The sequence below is a fragment of the Meriones unguiculatus genome, chromosome 11 (genome assembly GCF_030254825.1).
Source record: "Meriones unguiculatus strain TT.TT164.6M chromosome 11, Bangor_MerUng_6.1, whole genome shotgun sequence".
In the NCBI taxonomy this organism is placed as follows: domain Eukaryota; kingdom Metazoa; phylum Chordata; class Mammalia; order Rodentia; family Muridae; genus Meriones; species Meriones unguiculatus.
Genome location: NC_083359.1, coordinates 45,326,692 through 45,347,293, shown reverse-complemented (window position 1 = coordinate 45,347,293; position 20,602 = coordinate 45,326,692).

Here is a 20,602-nt window from a genome sequence, read left to right as displayed (position 1 = left end):
AAAGATAATCTATTGCTAATTTTCAAATTCTTAAAATGACTTCCTGAGGTCAAACATCATGCAGAGAGGAAGCAAATATTTCAGCCCTAGTTGGATTGAATCCCTAAGGCATGCCCTTTGCTTTTGTCCAGACCCACAGTCAAGTTAGTCCTGTATCTCAGCTCCTTCTTCAGACGTGGCTGTGGATATCCATCTGTTTTGCATGACCCCCACTTCTATCTGCTAATTGGAGCCTTCCGTGCCTGTTGCATTGCAGGTGAGGCTGTGTCTGTGAGCTGTGGCTCCAGGTGTGTGTTGGAGAAGAGCTGAGTTTCTGATTTTTATCTCAGTGCTGAGGTGGTTCCAGCCTCCTGGACAGATGGCCAATTGCACTCAGACTCTCAGAGTGCACATACGTCAATAGTGACAGGGAGGTTCAGCTGTGACCAGAGCTGGGACAGCTTTCCAAATGCAGGGCCATTCGTCACTGTGGTTGATTCTATAAAATCAGAGATGAGGAGACTGACTGAGGATGCAGTTTTAGCTTCCTGAAGCTTGGCAATACTGGAACTCCAGCACACACCTGCTTTACTGAGCACGGAGACCATTGCTCTTGTAGAGACTCAGGATCTGCAGGGATTTAGGTTCACAGTCACACCCAATGATTGCTTTAACAAATTGCTACAGTTGCTGAACACACACACACACACACACACACACACAGGAGAGAGAGAGAGAGAGAGAGAGAGAGAGAGAGAGAGAGAGAGAGGTGGGAGAGAGAGGAAGAGAGAAATAAAGCTATCACTATGCAGTCTTAATCTAGGAGAACTTGTGGAGAAGGGAACTCTTCATTCCATTCCATTCTGTACTTCACTGGTTGTTTTAATGCTTTTTAAAGTTAATTATTAATTATTAATTATGCGCAGCAATGGTTTTCACTTGGAGATTTTCACATAAGTATTTAGTGTATTTTTGTCATTTCCCCCATTACTCTTGCATATCCCTTATATCCCACCAATCCCCCTCCTCATTCCAACTAGCTTTTGTCTAATTTAACACCTGTGTGTATGTGTGTGTGTGCATATGTGTGTGTGCCTGCCTGTGAACATCTGTATGTGTGTGCATCTGCATGTGCCTGTGTGTGCCTCTGTGTGTTTATCAGTGAGCTTCATTGGGACTAGTCACTGGAGCATGGGTGAAGGTTATTTACAGGAGCATGGGCACCTTTCTAGTGGAAAACCCTGAAGAAATTGTTTCTCTCTTTCATTCATAGGCTCAGCATTCTCTCCAGGCAGGTGAAAGCATCTTTCTTTCTTTCTTTCTTTTTCTTTCTTTCTTTCTTTCTTTCTTTCTTTCTTTCTTTCTTTCTTTCTTTCTTTCTTTCTTTCTCACTGTTACTGAAGGCACAACCCAAATCCAAACAAAATCTTTAATTCTCTACTTACACATTTTAAGGCATACTGCTCTTACACCATGGAGATTCTGAGAACAATTGAGCAAAGCTTAATAAATGATGGGGGGTTTTGAAGATAGGGAAAAAGATTTATTTTATTAACTTATGCAATTTGTGTATGTGTGGGAGCACCTTTATGGGTGCCAGCAGCTGAGGAAGCTGAGAGGAGGCATTGGAGCCTTAGAGCTGAGGTGGTTCTGAACCATGTGGCACCAGTGCTGAGAAATGGACTTGGATCCTCTGAAACAGCAATAATTTCCCTTAACTGCTGAGCCACCTCCAGCTTCCTACCTACCTGTGTCTAGAAGAGGCTCAGGAGAGGTCATCTACATGTGTGCATTTAAAAAGTGAGAAATAAGCAATCATAGGTAGGTTTGGGGCAAATGCTTTAAACTTGGATGTCCTTAAATGACAGTGAAGTAATAGTGCTCCAGACACTATAGGTTAAATTGCTTCAGTCATTAAACGAACAGTTTCCATCAGGCATGGTGTTAGATTGTGAGCTATGATGACTGTCACAGGAAATGCACTCCACCCCAGGGCTTTGCTGGCGGCTAGCAGCATGAGTCAGGAAGCTGGTGACTAAGCTTCATCAAAGCTATTTAGCAGATGGAAAACTTTCCATGAAACACCGGCAGTCCCTCTGGAACCTGTTGACTGAGATGGTTCTTGAAATAAATCTTAAGCTCTCATGGGGGTCATAAAGGACCCCAATAATCATGAAGAAAGACATTCCACGAATCCAGTCAAAGACTGTACCACACAAGTGAGGTGGTAGTCTCCCAGGACTTTTCTGCCCATTGCAGGGAGAAATGAGTGGCAGAGAAGCAAAGGGCTGAGAGAACTCCCTGGCTGATAATTAAGTTTCTTATAATTTCAAGTTCTTCTCTTCTAATGGGGAAATCTCATTAGGTGCTGGGACCAGGTTAGGTGTTATACAACTTGATATCCCCAAAGGTAAGATGGACTATACTTGTCCTGGCTTTGTCTCATAGAGGCTGAGTCATCTGTGGATATTGGCCCATGTGATCAAGCATAGCCAGATGACAGCTCCTGCATTCTAGATTCAAAACAGGAAGTGACCTAAAGATATAATGGGGTGCCTTGCATGTAAAGTGCGTTCATATGTAACTTAAATTTTGATTATCCTTAGAGAATCTTTTCCTGAAAAAAAATGTGCTTACTAAGAAACTCTTGGCAAGCCCATGTGGTGTTTCAGAAAACAATTAGCTAAGCTTGGTGGTGCACAACTATAATCTCAGAGACTTAGGCACCTGAGACAATTGGAGTCCAAGTTCAAAGTCTGTCTGGGCATAGAGTAAGTTCAAAACCAGCCAGGTTAAGTTACTGAGACCCTTTCTCAAAATGGAAAAGTGACAAAGAAGGTTTGGTAATATAGCTCAGTGTTTGCGTGTCTGAAGCTCTGGCTTCAGACCTCAGTGTGAATACACACACACACACACACACACACACACACGCACATAGTCAAACGTCCTAATTTTACTGAATACTTGTTAAGCATGCCATTTATCACTTGTCACATTATCACTCATCTATGTTGCTGGACAGATTTCAGTATACTAATTTATCTTTTTGAGTCAGGGTCTCTGTACATACAATGGGTAGGCCCAGACTCACTGTGTAGACCAGGCTACCCAGGAAGTTCATGGGAATTCATCTTTTTTTGCCTCTAAAGTGTTGGGATAGCAGATATGCACCATCACACTAAGATTCACATTTAGAATTTGATTTTCATCATGTAATCTACACAGATGGATCGAGGCTACCCACATCTCTCATATTCAATCAGTAGCCTGCCTTTCTTCCTGCTTCCCTGCCTCTTCTGTTACAACTAAAAATGTATCTGTCTCCTGACATGGACTCTTACTTAATCCAGCTTGCACCACTGGAAATACACACTTGGGTATTCCTGTGATTAGAAACCATTTATTCTAGGTATGCAGTTTTTTTTTTCAATGCAGTTTATTCAGGAACCTTGAACAATCATCTGACCCTGGGTATGCAGTTTTTAGCACCTGTCTCTTTAGACATTTTTAAAATAGTAGTCACTCTGCTCAAAACAGTTTTGTGTTTTTGTTGTTGTCATTGTTCTGCTTTTGAGACTCTACAACCTAGACTAATTCTGAGCTTGTGGTAATCCTTCTGCCTCATGTTCCCAAGTACTAGAATTACATACAGTTGGGTGCCATCATGCTTAGCCTTCAGTGGCCATTGTGGTCTGTTTTAAATTAGTGGGAAGCATACACGGTAGCTTAGGGCTGGGAAGAATGACCCTGTTTCTCTCTTTCTAGAGATTAAGCCCAGACTCTTACAAGTATGAGCAAGTGCTCTTTCTAGAGCATGTCTCCAGCCACAAACAATCATGGGCAGTATGTATTAATGCACACCAGTGGCAGCTGTCTTCCTGTTATTCTGTCTCCATCCAGGCTAGCAACCAGAATTCTGGATGGAAGGTCTCAATTCCTGTCTTGTGATGGAGAAGAATAAAAAATGTATACCATTTGTTGGACCTGTCTAAAGAGAATAAAACCAAGGACAGAGTTTATATCTCTATAGATGATCACAAGACAGGAATATGAGCTGAGTACTCATGCTTAGCTCTGTGGCAGGTTTCCCCTCTGAATGCTGAGAGGTGCATTTGCCTGGTGCAGAAGAAGAAAGAAGGACACGGCATCCAGACATACAGAGATGGGTTGGAAAAGCTCTTCAGTGGTGAGCACAGGGGATATGAAGCAGGAGATGAGGAGTGAGGAGACAGACTGTGACAGTGGAGGAAGGAGACCAAGAAAAGTGGCCAGAAGAACAGTGGGAGGCTCTGTTACTACTTAGTGTGTCTTCTTGAAATAATTCAGGGGAGACATCAGGAACATTTACCAAATTATGCCCAGACCAGAGACGAGGACTCTTCAAAACACAAACCTATTTCTATTAGTTCTATTTCTATAGATCAAGGCTCCTTCAATTCACTTAGAATCCAGGAGGATGTTGCTGGGAACAAGCAGTTTGCTTAGGGTGAAATAAGGTAGAATACTCAAATCCTTTCAGTCCTTTTTCAAAGACAAAATTTAGCACAGTTTCAAAGTGTGCTCTCATTCAGGATGACAGCCCAACACTGAGTTCCAAGAGACATTTACAGGGCGACTTATGAGGAACACGGTGAAGGAGTTAAAATGTGAAGGAAAAAAGGATTGGGGATTATACGGCCTTGAACTATGAAAAGGGTGAAATGCTTTCAAGAAAGCAATAAAGACTAGTGAACCAGAAACTCCCTGCTCACTTATGATAAAATATCTAGTTAATACCAAATAAAAGATTTAAATAGACTTGTTATGGCTCCTTAGATAGTCTCCCTAAAATAATGCCCATATTCCCCTTTTTCTTGAAAGAGCATTTTTACAAATAAAGTGTTGCCTTAAGGAAGGAAGATTGGCTAAGGAGAATAAGGGCTTTGTTGAGCAGAAGGAGCCATGCAAAGAACGCGAGTTCTGGGCTTAGACCTATGCTTAGACACTGCACAGGGTATTAGACCAGCACCAGCGATGCAAACAAATTCAACTAGTTATTTTATATTAGAATAGACAAACCATACATACATGCCAGTACTAAGAGGCTGAGATAAGAGGATTGGTGAAAACTCATGGCCAGCCTGGGCTACAGGCTGTGAGAGTCTGCTACAAGGTACTGAAAGTCAAATCCAGCCATTAGGGACATGTGGAAAATCAAATGTAATCATTGCCCAGGGGAATTATAGCTGTGACATAGCAGCTACTGGATGGGTACAGAGGATGAAATGTTATGATTAAGAAAACCAGAATGACACCAGAAAAGAGAAGATTAGCTCCTGATGGATAAACAGGGGCTCTCCAGATTTCTTAGAGAACTGTCCTGCTCACTGCAGAGGAAGCTAGAAAACACTTAGTGAAGTGGATCTTAAGTGCAAAGGAACATTAAAATGGTTGCCAAATGCTAGGAGTTTACAGAGTAAGAAGTAAAGAGCTTGATTCTCTCTTTAACCTATAAATAAAAATTGGTGACAGGACAAGAGGGATGTCTCAGGGTGGAAGTGGATGCAGCTAAGCTTGATGACCTGCCTTACATCATGGTACAAGGAGAGAACCGATTTTCACAATTTTTCCTATGACCCCAATACATACACATGCTAATTCACCACCCCACATAAAATAATAATTTTTAATTGTTTACAAGAAATTTGGTAGTCCCCCCCCATTATTCTTTCTCTTTCTAGAATTTCAGTTAGTTACACAGCACCAACTCTAAAAACTTTCCATGGAAAATTCCAGAAATAAACAATTCATGCATTTTAAAATATGTCCTTGTTCTGAATCCTGAGATGAAATCTCAGGCTTTTTTTTTTCTTTCTGACACAAAGATGATCTTCCATCCTTTGGACGGTGGATTAGAAGGTCAGAGGCAGCTCAAAGATACATAACATGTCTATGTCAATCAGTTTATTTGGGCTCATCTCCTAGGCATACTCTCAGCTCACACAGGTCTTTAAATGATAGCTTACAGTTATTGTCCAGGTTACCTTTTGCTACTGTGAAAAACACTGCGCTCAAAAGCATGGAGAAGAATGGGTTTGTTTAGCTTACAGTCTATCATGAAGGAAAGCCATGGCGGGAACCTGGAGGCAAGAGCTGAAGTAGAGATCATTGAAAGGTGCTGCTTACTGGCATGTTCTCCATGGTTGGCTCAACTTGCTTTCTTGTATAACACAGGGCCATCTGGACAGAAATGGCAACACCCACAGTGAGATGGGCCCTCCCACATGAACTATCATTAATCAAGAAATTGCCCCAGAGGGAATGAGGGAGTGGGATACAGAGTTAATAAAATGTAACTAATAAAAAACAAAACAAAATAAAAAAACCAAACAAATAAACAGACAAAAGAAAGAAAGAAAGAAAGAAAGAAAGAAAGAAAGAAAGAAAGAAAGAAAGAAAGAAAAGAAATTGCTTCACAGACTTGGCTACAGGCCAGACTGATGGAGGCAATTCCTCAAACAGGTTTCTTTTTCCTGGGTGAATATAGTTTGTGTCAAGTTGACAAAAACTAACCAGCACAGTGAAAACTATATTACTTGATTATTAGTCATGGTTGTTAATTTCTTAGTATGCATAATTTATAAGCTAAGCTTAATTACAGGTGTGTACCTCTAGTAAAAACCCAGCAAGCTGATGGCTCAGTGTCTGCTGATGTCCCAGGCATCACCATGGGATTCCACAATAGCTCTCTCAGCATCCTTTGAAGGTTAATATTGCTTTTCAACTTGAATGGGTCTGCAAACAACCAGAAGACACACCTCTGGGCAGCTCCATGAGAGCATTTCCAGAAAGAGTTAAATGGAAGAAGAGAGAAGCTTGAGGCCCTGAGTGGGCAGCACCTCCCTATGGCTGCCCAGATAGAAAGAGGCCCGAGGAAAACGCTGTGTTGCCTGCCTGCCTTCACTTCTTGTTAGATTACAGAGTGGAGCTTGAGGCAAGGATTAAGTGCTTAGAGAGTGTGGAACATGGGAGAGCTTGCTTGAGAGTAGCACATCCAGAGCAGTGTGGGTAAGAAGAAATCAAAGAGAGGCATGGCAGCACAAGGCGAGGCCATGCACAGCCTCTCGGGGCTGGGCTATATTTCCTAACAAACTGCATAGAGGCTCTGCAGATCTACTCTGCCAGCATGGTAGCTCTGCAGGAGACACTTCCTTAGAAAGTGATGGAAAGAAAACAACAGCCACAACAATGGAGCTACATATACTGAGGAAGTATCCACACAGGAGAAAAGAATTTACTTTCCATGAATGATTCTTGGTTGGAGTATCAGTCTCAGAAAAGACCCCTGAGCCCAGATTTTTTGGTTCTGTTGCTCTCCTTGTGGAGCTCTTGTCCTCTCCAGATCTTACTATCTCATCCCCCTTCTTTCATACGATTCCCTGCACTCTACCCAAAGTCTGCCTATAGGTCTCAGTGTCTGCTTTGATACCCTGAAGGGTAGAGTCTTTCAGAGGCCTCTGTGGTAGGCTCCTGTCCTGTTCCCTGTTTTCTCCCAAGGACCATTCGTGGAGACAATCTAGAACCCCTGTACAGATGTAGCCCATGGCATTTCAGTGTCCAAGTGGGTTCCATAGTAGTGGGAACAGAGACTGTTTCTGACATGAACTGATTGGCCTGCTCTTTGATCAATTCCCCCTAAGGAGGGAGCAGCATTACCAGGCTACAGAGGAAGACAATGCAGCCACTTCTGATGAGACCTGATAGACTAGGATCAGAGGGAAGGAGAGGAAGATCTCTCCTATCAGTGGACTTGGGGAGGGGCATGGGTGGAGAAGAGGGAGGGAGGGTGTGATTGGGAGGGGAGGAGGGAGGATGGTACAAGAAATTAGGTGCCAGAACCCATTGTATAATGTTCTGTCTGAGGATGGAAGTGAAAGGATGGCTGAATAAGGTTCAGCGTATCAGGAGTAAGGTCAGGCAGGCTCAGGGCTCAAGCCCTAGCAATCTACAGATGTTACAAAGATACCAAGGAAGATGCCAGCCAAGTGTATGCATTGGAGTGCATCTATGTGTGTGAATACAGGTACATAGGAAAGCCAGAATTCAATCTTAGTGTCATCCCTCAGTAGCTGTCCACCCTGCTTCATGCAGACGGTGTCTCTCACTAGCCTGGAACTTGCCAGGTCAGCTAGCTCATCAGCCAGCAAGTACCAGGGATCTGTCTGTCTCTTCCTCCCTGCACTGCTCTTACAAGCATGTGCTTGACACTTGGACCTGGATGCTTGGCATTGAACTCAGATCCTCGTGTTTGATTGGCAAGTATCTTAGCAGCTGAGCCACCCCCACCAGCTCAATACAGACATTAAGTCAAGTTTGTTGTGCTGAAGGTTTTTACTTTCCCAAGTTGTGTGGGAAGAAAAGAGATTAGAGACTCCACACATTATCACTTCTCTTCCATTGATGCTAATGTGAAAACACAGGCATGTTCTTCACTATGAGGCTTAGGGGAGTTTGTAATAATTTATTGGTAAAACAAAAGGCAAGCAATGAGATGATGTGCGTATCTTTCACCTGAATTATTTACTCATTTTACTTAACAAGCAGAGGAAAGAAAGAAGAAAATTGTATCTAGCCATCCCAAGCTTTTTTTATTATTATTTTTTAATGGGGAATCTTGCTAGCCTCATAATGAAGCTCTGGAAGAAATAAAAACTTATGATCAGAACACGCATTATAGACATTTATGTAAAACTGGAAGTGAATAGTATTCTCCCATCTGTTACTAATTCATGATGGGATTCTCTTCGGTATTGTGACTGAAGTACGTTTGCATCATTCGTTTCTTGGCTTCAACAGTTGGGGAGTTCTCATCTTTGTTAATTTCACAACATCAGATGTTCATGAGGAAGTAACCATTATGATTCAGAACCAACACGTTATCAATTCCAAGAGGGGAAGTTGCAGCCAGATAAAGTGGCAAATCTGAGGCGTTAAAATAGAGCTGTATTTCTAAACACCCTCTGCTCCAGGAAACCACTGAAGGAGATAGGAAATGGCTCTGGGGCTGGATTTGGGATCCCATGTGCATGCTCGTAGCACACCCGGCCGTGCTTCGGTCCAACAGTCCTCTCTATGCTTGTGCCTCCAACGATGCCAAAAGACATTAACTGCTCATTAGAATAGGTGAGTAAACATTTGACAGGAGTGATTGGCCCTGCTAAGAAGTGGGGGTGGGGAGCACTGAGGGGAAGAGAGACCAAGAGAGAAACAGAGAGGAGGAAGATAGTTAGAATGTTCTAAGTTTTAAACTGAGATAACCCCACAGTTTAATATTTTAGCTTAGAATAATGATATGAATAAGAGGAAAGGGAAATTACTGCTTCTTAACAATAGGCACAAACAAACATTTTTCATGAGCTGAAAAGCTGAAAGACAGAGTATCATTTTAAGCAATTAACTGTTTGGCTGACACTGATTCGTGAGACATATAAAAGAAGATAGAAATAAGGTTCAACCTGAGTATATGTTAGCTCAATCCTGGACTTTTTAGGAAAGAAAGTTTCTTTTACTATGATAACAGCATATACCAGGTATCTTGGTCCCTGTACTGTTGCTGTGAAGAGACACCATGATCAAAGCAATACTTCTAAAAGAAAGCATTTAACTGGGATTTCCTTACAGTTTCGTAGCTTTAGTTCATTATCGTCATGGTGGAAACACGGTGACATGGATGGTGCTGGAGAAGTAGTTGAGAGCTGCATCCTGAACTGGAGTCAGAGGAAGGGAAGGAAGGAGGAAAAGAGTGAGAGAGGGAGGGAGAGAGAGAGAGAGAGAGAGAGAGAGAGAGAGAGACTCTGCTATCCCCAGGCAAAAGTATGGGCTTTTGAAACCTCAAAGACGCCCCCCCCCACTTTCTCCAACAAAGGTCAAAAGGCCACACCTATGTCAACAATGCCACATGTCCAAATCTTTCTCAAATAGTGCTATTTCCTAATGACCAGGCATTCAAATACATGAGCCTATGGGGGCATTCTTATTCAAACCACCACTGCAAGCTAATTTTTAAGTCTGCTCTACACTAATAGGCACAATCAACAAAACAGCCTTGGAGATGCTGATTATTTAGTTGTCTGATATCTAGGCATGATTTGAAAAGCCAAACTATAAAAAGACAGAAGCATATTTGCCAGAACAAGAATCTTATCCGAGCAGATCTGGCTTTCTTATTGATCAATTAATTAATTCTTTAATTTTAATTTTCTATTGTCTTTCCTGTACCATCATAGTACTGAGAAGGCTCAGTAGCTATAAAAGATTGGTAATAACACTCTAAGTCTAGTTAGTGTTTCCCGTATGCACTTGGTTGTGGGGCATCCACTGGACTCTGAAACTTACCAATAGCCACATCACAAAACAATACTTTTCCCTCCCACAGCAGCAGTCAGCTGCCAATAGCCCCTCAGTTAGGGGAGGACCCTGAGAGGGTCTTTCCCATTCTTGCTAGAATTTTTCATGGCTTCATAAAAAAGAAAAAGGAAAAAGTAGAACAGGAAGACAAAAGTGGGAAGAACTAAAGTTATGAGGAGGCCATAAACCATTTTGGAGAGTATTTGGAGAGAGTTTGGGAGTGGAAAATGGAAGGTGAGAATAATTAAACTTCATTGTATATATGCATAAAATTCTCAAAGAATAAGTTTTGAAAAGAAATCATTGACAAAACACTTTAGTGAAAAATGTAAAATAACTTTAAAAAGTCAAGTTAAAACAAACTGAAATTGTCTGATAGAGTTATTCTGAATTCAGGCATTTGTTCTAAGAAAACCATCCTCATTTGAAGAATAAGTTCTCAAAGTGACTTACTCAAGGTGACTGGGCACACCATTATTTAAGATAGTGAAAACTTCAAAACCATCTCAAAAAATCCCAATGCCAGTGAAAACTGGAATACAGTATGTGACAAACAGTACAGAAAGGCATCTGTGAGAGAGATTACTGTGAGTCATTAGGTGTGGACACCTTAACTGGCTTATTATCTACATGATATTATCTGGTTACTTAAATAGGAGAATGGGAAGAAAACAAGAAGACATATTAAACTAAAAATAGCTTCCGATTGCACTTTACAGACCTGTCTTTATGATCTGTGAGTCAAACTTTTAAAGTCATTTGAATAAAATGAGAATTCAACTATCAGGAGAAACAGGAAGTTTCCTTAAAGTTTTCTCCGTGATAAACCTATGACATGGGTGTGATTCTTTGTACGTGAGTGAGAAGGCTGGCTGTCAATCATTTCTTTGTTCTCAGTATACAGAACAGCTTCTGTTAGGTGATTGGATGGAGTGTGTGAGTTCAGGTAGATTTATACCAAATCTGGTTATTGTGTACAGTATGTGTGTGAAAGTTGAAGGTAGAGAACAAGATATTACAGTAGCATCACAGACATAAACAATGAGCAAAAGAACATGAAAAAAGAGACTAAAAACAAAACCTAAAGAAGAATGAATTTTGAGATAATTGAGTAATCTTTGGAGGAGGGAAAATTGATAAATAATTTAATCAGACCTTCTATATTCAACGTTTTAATTAGCCTTTTCAGTATTATCTCCAATGGCAACAAAACATAGAAATAATGAAAATTCCCATTCATATGGGAGTGAAGGGCTAAATAGTACTCCTTGAAGATAATAGGATGTTGTGTAGATATTGAAGTTATCATTACAAAAGCATGTGGAAATGTTTTTGAGCAACTATAAAATAAGAAAACACACCATACAAAGTAACCTATGTGACATTAATGTCATTCTTTATTAGAATGGGTTTATACTTAGAGTCTGGAATAGGAGCTATGCAAGTGGAAGTAACTGTGTTGTGATGATTTTTATTTGAAATAAGTGGGCTAGTATATCTTCCTTAGACATAAGCATAAACATATGTATTTTGGATATCATTAGTCTCTCATCATTACTTATTTTAACAGAGGAAGCACAGCCAGCTGAAAAATAAATTCTAAGTAGCCATGTAAGTAGAATCAAATAATGAACCCATTGCATCCATTATACAGCTTCAAAAGTTAACTTTTTCATATAATGCATTTTATTATTAAAAAATGAATGTGAAATTTAGGTAAATTAATCCCAGAGATAATTACCAAGTGTGAGGAAAGTCTTGTGTTAAAAGTAGAATATCTACCCTCTGATTTCATTCAGAATGTATCAGTTCCCCTGGGTTTCCATGTGAGTCAAGACCTGTAGCCATTCAAGGCTAGGAAGCAGGAGTTAAGGTCTGACTTCACAGAAGATATAAGGGTAAGAGCAGAAAAATTATAGAAACCCCATGTCTTGTAATCAGAGGGAGAGAATTAAGAATAATGTGAGTTAAGGATAACTGTGTCCACCATCAGGATCTCAAGGACCTCAGGGACCTCCAAAGAGCCAAGATACCAGGTTGTAGCCACGGATAGAGTTATACTTCCCCAAAGGACATTACCACCTTAGTATCTAGTGAATGACCACGAATGAGTCACACCGACAGCTCAGAAAGGTAGATGGAGATTGTTTAGCTCAAAGGAAGGTATTCTGAGAATAATAAATAGCTATTTCCAGGAAACAGATGCTCATTTATCAATTGATCTATCCATCCCACCACCCATTTGCCTATCCACCCAGTTGCCCATTCATCCATCCATCCATCCATCCATCCATCCACTTATCCACAGAGACAAATAGACAGTAAGTCTGTCATCTAGGAACTGGAAAACCTTCAGAAGATTTGAAACAAAGGTATAACATTGGTTAGTACTGATATATTCAGGGAGGGGCATGTGTGAAAAGATTTTGTCTGAAACTTCAGACTATATACTGAGCATGATGGGAAATCACAGACAACTTTTAGCAGCTAAGTGACAAGAGAAGATTTGTGTTTTACAAGCAAATGGCCAGTAATCAGCATATGGTCATTGAAAGGCTATAGGCTTTGATTATCTGGAGAGGAAAATAGAAAGGGGGAGTGTCTGAGTTGCCTGGCCAACTCTGGAAAGAGATATTCTAGCAGATTTTCTGACACCTGGGCTTCAGCGCATCCAATTATTCTAGGAAGCCACACCTTTCTTCTCTAATCATAAATAACTACTGTCTATCAATCGAGCATTTAATCTAGCAGGCTCTGTTGACCTGGGACTCAATTTCCATAGTTAATCTTAGCTATAATTTTTAAATACATGTCAAACATGCCAGTAGAGATCACATATGACAACATAGAAAAACTGAAAAAAAATATTAAAAAAATAACCAAGTCCCAACTTTATTGACTATGATGACACCATTGCTTTTCTCTAGTGTATATCTGATAAAGTATAACTAAAGGCTAATCGAGCATTTCCCAAGAGAAACCATCCAATCTCAACTCTGCATACGTCTTCTGGATTTTCGGAAAAAAAGAAAAAGAAAAAAAAAGTCTTTCTTTTCACTTTACCACACTCTCTCTAGCAGTAACCCAAAAGATACGACAGCTAAATATCATCTATGTTAAATTACTTTTTCAATAGTAGATGATTTATAGTTGATTAGGTAATTAAATCAGCTACAAGTGGCTGAAAGTAAGTCTATTTTTATCATCCCTGTAAATTAAAAGTTCCGCATCATAAAAAATCATGACCATCTTGAAAATGACTCGTCAAGTGCCTTTTAGAGGCAAGTAAGATTTATTGTCAATTAACGTATTGAACTGAATAGTCAGCATAACCCTGTGCTCAAGACTTTTAAAATTATTGGCTTCCGTTTCAGAGATGTCCCCTACCATGGCAATGAACTGTATCTCCCTTCCCGTATTGAACAATTCCATAGGTTGGCTTTATATCTCACTATAACAACACTTCATTTTATGATCATCTCCAATCCTGTGTAATGAATACAAACACATTCCTTTTTTATTTCCATCATGAGTTTATCAATTTCCATTGATTCGTCTATAATGAATACAGTCAGAAAAAAGAAAGCCAGACAGATCATATCCATTAAAGTGTCTTTAGCTTCAAAAGTTTGTCTGTGGCATTGTTTAATTAAAAAAGAAAAAAGAAAGTCACCGAGAAACTAATTAAAAAGAGACATTACTTTTCAGACTTGCTCATAAACAAGTCAATAATTATTACATGCAGGAACTTGGGGGCTCTTGCTCTTGTAGAAATGTTGTGTTTGTATCCAGTTCACTTAAAAAAAAATAAAGTGATTAATTCTTACCAGACAGAGTGCATACGGGTAAGCCTCTTATCTAGTTATAATGTTCTATACTTTTTCTGAGTTAATAATGGCCAACCTCAACTGTCAAGGCTGAGATTCATTCACAAGTTCAATTTTTACAGCTAGCTTTGTTTGCCAGGCCATATGCATAACATCTGAGAGCCAAAGCTTTACCCACTCACAGTATCCATAGTGAGAGTTCTTCTTTTTCTTTTTTTCTAGCAGCATGTACAAATCTTTCTCTTTTTGTGTGGTTCTTCAAAGAATTCTTTATGTTCTAGGCACCCTGTACTGGGAACTAAGCCAAGCAGATGGATTTCTAAAATTCTACAGCTTGTACCTGGCAGCCTGGACACTGAACTTAACTATTGTCCCTACATGGGAAGCAAGGAATGTGTTTTTCCAATATATAATGTGTCTTCCCACTTTCTGAGGATGAGGACTTGAAGTGAAGGCTGTGCTATCTCCCCATCAATTTTCCTTCTTTACTTTCCTTTTTTAAAATAAATTATTTTATTTTCAAATGTTTGTACTTGTGTGTGTCTATATATGGCTATGTGTACATAGGTGTAGGTGCAGGTGGAGGCCAGAACATGGTGCTGAATCTCCTGGAACTGGAGTTACATGAAGTGAGCTGTCTGATGTAGTTGCTGGGACCTGACCTTGGGCCTCTGTGAGAGCAGTCAGTGCTCTTGACTACTGAGCCATTCACCCGGTCCCTTCTTTTCTATTTCCTGTGTAGGCTTATAAAGTAGAACCCTTTCAAGTTATACATAAAAAGTGCTCAGAATGATGCATATTAGGACCAAGCACATTACAAATGTGCTTGCAGTCTTTTTAAATTTGGTTTACTTAAGTCCATTATAATACAAATCTAAATGACAATGGTATCTCAACACTGAGCATCTGTTGGGACTTAACATTTGTGTTCCCATGTAGGTAGTCATTAGACATAATAGTGTTCTAATTCTGTCACACGAAGGAGACAGGGTTGAGAAATAACAAAGTATTCCACATTCCCCTCTTGTTCTCTTACTATTTAATGTTTATGCTGATTGGTTTAAAGTGTCAACTTAACACAACCTAAAATAAGCTGGAAAAAGAGTCTTAATGAGGAATTATCTAGATCAGGTTGGCCTGTGGGCATAACTGTGGGTGTGTGTGTCATGATGGTTAATTGGTGTAGGTAAGAAAGACCAAGCCCATTGTGGGTGGCAACAATCCTTAGGTGAGGAGACCTAAGAAGTATAAAAGAGGAGAAAGCTGAGAGCAAGCAAGCAAGGGCTCATGCTTTTGTTCTTTTTTGTTCTCTTTCTTTGCCTTCTCCTTCTAGAAATAATATACTGTAACCTGTAATTATAAACAAAACAAATTCTGTCTTTCCTAAGTTGTTTTTTGTCAGGGTGTTCTATGATAGTATTCAATCACCTTACTGGCGGTGGAGGTGGGGAGGGGAGATGGCTCTAGAGGACCTGAGTTTATTTCCCAGTAGTCATGTTGAGCAGCTCATAACCACCTCTAACTCCAATGCCAATGCTTTTTTCTGGCTTTCATGGACAGTTGCACATGTGTGCTGTGCCCATGTGTGTGGGTATCACACACACACCACATACATACATACACATATTTTTAAAAAAAATGTAAGAAATAAGCAAAATGAAATTAAAATACAGTGTCTTGATGAGATTATATCATCCTCTAATTTTACCTTGAGAAATGCTGAAATTGACTCTCACTCTGATCCTTGATCTTCCTCCATGGGCTGGACCATTTTCCTTTGAAAAAGATGCTAATATAGAAAGTGTTCTTGCATGGAGCATAAGATAGAGAAATTGTGCCTTACATAGGATAATCATCCAATCTATCACCCAAATAGAACCTTAATGGTGTCATGCATAAACTGGGATCATAAAGAAGAGGGATTATGTTCATTTATTCTATTGTCTTCTGCTCTTTACCCATAGCCAGCATCAAGTAGACTGGATTGTAAGAATGAGGTTTTATTTTCATTTAGCTGATAGCTAAAATGAGGGGCACCAGTACCAATATTGCTCAGGAGATTCTTGACCAGATTTATTGAATTTTTCATCTTAACATGATGTCCAGGAAATCAATTTGCACACTGAAGTTTAAGAAGCAATAAAACACAACATCGGAATCAGCAAAGACTCAATATTTCTTTCAATCGGCTGTTCATTAGAATGACTTTAGCAGTTTAGAAAAAAAAAATCATTCCTCTGTAGCACAATTATTTTACTCCCTTGTATATAATCTATAGAAAGCATCCCACAAAAGGGATGTGTTCAAATGTTTTCACTCCAGAATTGGAAAAGTGAATACTCAGAAATATTGTGTGTATTCATCAAGAAAATTTGCTGGACAAAATTTGATAAATTTAAACGATAGTTTATAGCTGATTTGCTTTTATAATTGTGGTTATCTATTAAAAACTACAAGTGAGTTTCAAAGAAAGGGTTGTAGCATTACATAAATTTCATTGTCTCTCTTTCAGTACCTGGAGTGGAGAAATCTGTGGTTCACTCTCCTCCTACTTTGCTTTGCTGTCACTCCTGACAGGAGAACTGGAGGAACTCAGGGTCAACTCCTTGGAGACTACACTCTCTTCCTGATAACGTGTAAATTAATTTATTGTAAACAAATACATGCTGAGTTACCACTAGGGCTGGGAACATGGTACCATAGCTTGCTGGAAAGTGTGAAGACCTGAGCTCAGTACCTCCAAAGCCATGTAAATATGTACATAGGCTTGTCATCCAAGGGTTTCTACCATGAGATGGAGGTGGATATAATCCCAGGATGTCCACATGCCAACTAGCAAGGTTTAAACAGTGATGAAAGACAAGAGGTTCCATCTCAAGTCAGGGAGAAAGCAAGGACCAACATGAAGGTTTTTCTCTGATCTCTCTATTGCCCACAGACACACATATACCCACACATGTCTCATTAAAAGGGATAATAAAACACGAAGACTACATTACATATTGTATAGACATGTACACATTTGTAAAGACCATATACAAGCAGAGATGGAGCTTGTCCACTTGGAATCCAGGGAGAAAGCACCCTTTCATTGATGAGGAGCAGAGTGGCAGCAGAGAGCAAGCAGCGGCTGTAACTGTAGGTGACTTTGTTTCTTACTGGGTTGTTGAGTAGATGAACGGTTCATTTTCTTAGAATTTGTAATGTTCCCTGATGGTAGATAGAATACATGTTTGCAGGTAATGTGTAATCCTTATTAAATAAAAATTACCAGGAAGAAGGCCTGGAAATCAGTATAAGTACTCAAGGTGATTTTTGTGAACAAACAGATTTGAAATTCTGTAGTTTGGAAAAATCTTCAGATAACATGAGAGAGAGAAAGAAAGAGAGAGAGAGAGAGAGAGAAAACTAGCAATAATATCAACACATTGGGTTTTGCTTTACCTTTGGTATTTGATACATTTTACCATGTAGCTCCAGCCTGACTCATTGTAGAGCTCAGGTTGACATCAATATTCCTGCTTCAATGTCATAGAAAATGTCTATTGCTGTGAAGAGACACCATGACCACAGCAACTCTTATAAAGAAAAACATTTAATTGGGGCTGGCTTACACTTCAGAGGTTTAGTCTATTGTCATCATGGCAGAAGCATGGCATCATGAAGGCAGACATGGCAGTAGGAGTAACTGAGAGGTGTTCATCTGGATTATCAGGCAACTGGAAGAGAGAGACACTGGTCCTGGCTTGAAAATTTGAAGTCTTAAAGCCCACACTCAGATATACGCTTCCTATAACAAGGCCACACCTAACAGTGTAACTCCCTGTGACCAAGCCTTCAAATCTATGAGCCTCTGGGGCCATTATTGTTCAAATCCTTATATTCCACTCCCTGGCAGCCATTGGCTTATAGCCATATCATAATATTTTTTAAAAAGTGCATTTATTCCAACTTCAAAAGTCCCATTAGTCTGTAACAATCTCAATATTGCTTAAAAGTCCAGAGTCCAAAGATTCTTCTGAGACTCATGACAATCTCTGAACTGTAATCCCCTATTAAATAAAAGTAAAAAAGCAGATTACATACTTCCAATATACAGTGGCATAGGATATACATTACCATTTAAAAGGAAGGAAAAAGAGCATGATGAGGAAATACTGGACCAAAGCAAGACCCATCAGCAGGGCAAACTCTGCATCTCCATGTCTGATATCAAAACGTTCTTCAGTCCTCCTCCAATCCTCTCAGCTTCTATCTCTTGGGCTGGTTCCACAAGCTTGGAGCAGTTTGTCTTAGAAGCTGTCTCAAGACTGTGGCATCTTTAATAATTTAAGGTCTATAAGGCAATTCTGACTACACCTTTCTTATGTCTCCATGCAGGGACACCCCTGACATGTGACTGTTCTTAGCAGCTTTCCTTAGTCTTGGAGGTAGATTCCAAAAGCCCTTCCTTGTATACTTGACTCTAAAGCCAGAACCATGTGGCCAAGTTCTGTGGCTTGCTGGGGCTGGAACATGGCTCCCTCGTTTAAATACATTTTCGTCAGCTTTCTATTTTTGATGGTTTTCTTCACTATCTAAGCTTGGCTGTCCTAGAACTAATTATGTAGACCAGGCTGGCCTTAAATTTGATATCTCTATGCCTCTTTTTCCTGAGTGCTGGGATTAAAGTAGTTCACCATCACATCCTGCTATAAATTTTTCTTTAATTTCTTTTATTTATTCACTTTACATCCTGATATAGCCCCCTCTTTCCCTCCTCTCCTCCTGGACCCACCCTACCTTCCTCTTCACCCTATCCCACAGTCCCTACTCCTCAGACAAGGAAAGTCCCCTCCCCACCAACCCACTTCAGCACATCAAGTCCCATCAGGAGTGAACACATCCTCTTTCCCTGTGGTATGATGAGGCAGCCTGCCAGGAGGGATTGAAAAGCAGGCAACAGAGTCCATGTCAGAGACAGCCCCTCCTCCCCTTATTAGAGAATCTACATGAAGACCAAGCTTCCCATCAGGTACATATGTGTAGGAGGACTAAGTGTAGTCCATTCATGGTCCTTTGTTGATGCATCAGTCTCCACCTGTTCTAAAGAAAGTCAATGTTCATTAATAAGGTGAGTAATTTAAATTTCATATTTTGATTGATAGGTTAGGTCATATGCTCATTTTCTTGGCCTCCAATGTATCTGGTTTTTATTGCACTGCATACATAAATTTTTACTTTATTTAGTTTCTTACTATAATTTAGTTACCCCACTTCTCCCTTCTATTTTTCCCGTAAGGCTTCCCATGTGTCCCTCCCTGTTCTCCTTAAAATTCATGGCCTCTTTTTTCATAAATTATTACTGTATGTACATATGTATTTATATATAAACATATAATCTCCCAAATATAACTTGTTAAGACCACATAATATTACTTGTATATGTATTTTCCAGGATGACAATTTGTTTGGTTTTAATCATATTAATGACTAGTTGGGAATAAGTATAGCATTACAGTAAATAGAGGGCTCTCCCCAAAAGGTTACAAGAGAACACAGTTTTGTCTTACTGACCCCCGTCTACTGTTACATGTGTCCTACCTGGCTAAGAACTAGCATTTTAAAGGCCCATAGAAAAGTGCCCTGAAAAAGGTTTCACTGTAGCTGAAACATGGAGACAGTATGAACGATACCAACTAGTGACTGTGGAGGTAGAGTGCCATTTATCTTTTTTATAGAATATTACTCAGCAACAACAAAATGAGGTACCACAAGTGGACCCTCAAAACATGATGTGCAGAAGAGAGACAGACGACCAATCACAAAGGCCCATTTTCTTCATGATAATGAATTCCATAGAAACAAAGAGCTGGCTGATGTCTTAGGAAGTGAAGATGATGTCATAGAGTCAGTGTTCTGGAAATATAAACTCCATTGCACCTCACATTTGCATATGTGAAAATTTAGTGTGTGGAGGATAGGGCCACAAGATTTTCAAAAACTGCACTAAAATAAATGAATACTTGGGGTGTCTATAGGCTCCAAAGAATGTGTATCTGCCTCCATCTCCTGTGCCTTCTCAGGTCATCCCTTCTAAACTACTGACTTACTTAGCAACAAGCCACAAGGATTCCAGTGTGAGTCTGCAGTGTGAGACTAGTGAAGAGAGTGCTCTAGTAGTCCTTGAATCTTAAGAAGAAAAGGAATACATAGAAAAAATAGTTAACAAAGAGGAAGACTAGAAACCATCAAATCCATAGGCCACTTGCAGGAGCAAAGAGGCACTCCAGGTGCCAGAGGTGATCTATGCATCATTATAGTACTAAAATCTGTGACTATGTCTCATTATAATACTAAAACACACACAGCCGGGGAGAGATTTAAGATGCTAATGAGATGTGACATGAGATGTGGTATTTTGAGTGATA